Source organism: Propithecus coquereli, unplaced genomic scaffold, assembly GCF_000956105.1.
Source record: "Propithecus coquereli isolate 6110/MARCELLA unplaced genomic scaffold, Pcoq_1.0 Scaffold250, whole genome shotgun sequence".
Taxonomy (NCBI): Eukaryota; Metazoa; Chordata; class Mammalia; order Primates; family Indriidae; genus Propithecus; species Propithecus coquereli.
The window spans coordinates 1,653,236-1,656,433 of record NW_012148064.1 but is presented as its reverse complement, the minus strand read 5'-3'; the positions used below and the strand labels follow the sequence as shown (position 1 = coordinate 1,656,433).

General features: G+C 36.6%; 1 pseudogene; it reads left to right on the top strand.

Moving 5' to 3' along the window:
• On the top strand, positions 1-827 carry LOC105812422 (annotated as a pseudogene).
• Positions 828-3,198: the final 2,371 nt, after the last annotated feature.

Genomic DNA, 3,198 nt, shown 5'->3' with positions numbered 1-3,198 from the left:
GTCGCTGCGTTTGCGTTTGCACCAGGCACGCTGGTGACTCCACTAGGAGCTCTCAGCCACCTAGAAAGTGCCTTTCTTTCATCCTGCTTTCTAAATGAAAAACTCATGGGAATATTGGATGTTTGCTAAGTATTCTAGGATCTACAGTCATTCATGCTCCAGAAGAATTAGAGAACTTAAAGGAAATGTTTCATGAGCTAAGTGACCCAGGTTTTGTGGTCTTTGCAACACTTGTGGTTGTTGCGTCCTTAAATTAACCTTTGTGGTGGGACTTTGCGATGGACAGACAGATATTCCTGTGTACACAACAATTGACTCAAGTCGGAGCACTTTTAGTCTCCTGAGTTAAGGGCCTGGGCATTGCTATCAAAGAGCTGTCACCTGTGCTGGGACATCATCTGGCCTGGCTCCTGCTGCAGAGCCCCCCTCTGTGTGAGCACACAGATTCATTACCTATATCGGGCCCTGAATGTATTCGACACTTCCATAGCGACTCCAATAAGTAAGTGTTCTTCACAATATCAGCTTTCACTTGCTGAAGTGCCAAGGTGTGCCTGTTGATGTTGTCATTGGTGCTTTGAGTGGCATCTTTATAATCATAGGGATATTTTTGTTGCATATGTTTAAAAATCTCACCTTTAGTTTGGAAGTCTGCCTCTGTCTTTTCTAAAAGATGAAATTGCAATGAATAACAACCTCTCTAATATGTATAAATATTAGTAACGTTATTAAATTTTCTTAATAACGAAGAAAGCTTAACCCGTGGAATTGAACAATACACTGGTGAAAATATCTCCTCAAGAAATAGAAATCTGACAGCTCTTTAAGAAAAATGTAATTAAAAGGTTAACTTGTAAAAAGTACCTAAATGTATCATTTTACTTTCATCCCATTGGCCATCCTATTAAGATCTGGTTGGATTTTGAATCTAACGTGAGGTTGACAGCAAGTCTGAGTGGACTAGATGGGAAAGATCTGCCCTCAATGTTTTGAGTGTTTCGAAGATCATAGCAGAAGTAAAAATGCAGGCAAAAAAATACAAAAAATCTTCACTGCCAAATTATTCAATCGTGCATGATTTCTGCTCCTTCACACACAGCGCCATGCTTGCCTTCAAAAATGTCCTTTAAGCTGGGTGCAATGGTATGTGCCTGCAGTCCTAGCTACTCAGGAGGCTGAGGCAGGAGGATCCCTTGAGCCCAGGAGTTCAAGGCTGTAGTGTGCTGATTTTGCACTCCAGCCCCCATCCTGGGCAACATAGTGAGACCCCTATCTCTACAAAACAAACAAACAAAAAGTAGGCAAACAAACCATAAACAACAAAAAAACACCCTTCATAAGAGAATAGGAAGAATTTGACAAGCTCAGAGACCTTCTGAACCAGACACTTGTTGATATAGAGGTTTCCTCCAGTGTTAGAAAACATATTAAATGGTGAACTATTCTCAGTTAGGGATTTGACTGTGGAAGATGATAGAATCCATGTATTTACCAGTAAATCTAACATAGAAAAACTAGCGCATGCTTCATTTTGGCTAATGGATGGCACTTTCAAAACTGTCCCCGCTATTTTTGATCAACTATATACAATTTATGTGCCTGTTGGATCCAAAAATGCTAGAACTTATCTGCTCTTTTATGTATAAATGACTGGAAAAAAAGCGAAGCAATTTATAAATCTTTATTCAAAGATTTGATGGACATTGCAAAAGAAAATGAATTTCAATTGAATCCCCGAAACATAATGACAGATTTGAAATAGGGTTGACCAAGGCTTCTAAAAGTGAATTTCAAACCAGTCAGTAACTTCACTGGCTTGTTTAAGCATTTGCAGCTTTAACTCCCTAAAAGCTTCAGTAAAATCCAAATTCAAAAGGTGAGAAAAAAAAAAAAAACAGTCCTGAAATTTCATCAGCTGAAAGGAATGGCAGTGCAGAAAAATGACACATTTTTAAACTGAAGTTTTTGTCATTGCCCTATCACGTGACCAATCCACTCATCTGAATTTTCTGCCAAACGTATTGAGCTGAATGAAAAAAAAAAACAAAACAAACTTTATTGGTAACACCTCTTATGTACTGCCTCCCTGCAATTGTACATAATTTATCTGTGTAATACACTTTCTCATATGTCAAATTTTCTTTTTAGATTTTTTTAGGTTTTTCTCTAAGGTTTTTTCCCCACTATTTTAAATGGCCGGCATTATTTTTTACAATTTGCTGGGCTATATATTTCATCTTCAAATCATTTCCAGTACTGGAGTAATAAATTGTTAAAGACTTTTGGAAGAGTGCTAATTCATTATATACACTATTTTGCAAATTTGATTTCATGAAACTGCATTATCTCAGCGTTGACTTTGTGCATATTATGAGTGTACATAAAAATGTTGAAACATCCTCAATAAATGAAGAGATGTCCTTTTTGTAAATCTACACTTGTGAAAGATACACTTTCTTGAAACCTCAGCTTTTTGGGTGATTGCCTATACAGTAATGACCCATCATAGCTTTTGATCTATGTCATCAAAAGACGCAGGTTGTCCGTCACAGTATTTCAGATGACAGCAGCGGTTATAAAGCTGGGCGCACACAATTACCAACCACGGTGATATGCATTTATACGTTTCACTTTTCGACCTACTTCTTTATGAATGTGGTCCATCTGCTCCTAACTGTTAACATGCACGGGACTGTCATTAGTATACCCGAGTGCTTATGCTTGCAAAAATATGTATTAATGTATTATTATTTCCTATGTTATTGTGTAAAGTGGCCTATGAAGGGTTCTATTGTGTTTTTTATGTTTCTCAAATTCTTTTTTAAAAATGCAAATAAATATCTTTTTAAGAATTGTTTTTTTATTTTTCCATAATTATTTTTCAGGATTTTGATCTTTTGGAATAGTTATTTTCAGGAATTCAAACTATAGAGATTTTGATCTTTCAGGATTTCAACATTCAGGACTGTGTCTTTCAGGGTTATGGCCCAAACTCAAATATTTGTTGACCAGTTCTGGCTTGAAGTAGTTTTCAGATGAGCAACATTTGATTAATTCAATTTCTTTGGGTTTATTCTTTCAGGCAGTGTTAGATTTTTCTGTCACTGAATTCACAATTCTGCCTTTCAATGACATCCTGACAAATTTTCCATCTCTGTAAATGTACGGACATTTTCTTATAAAACCACAATGCCATAT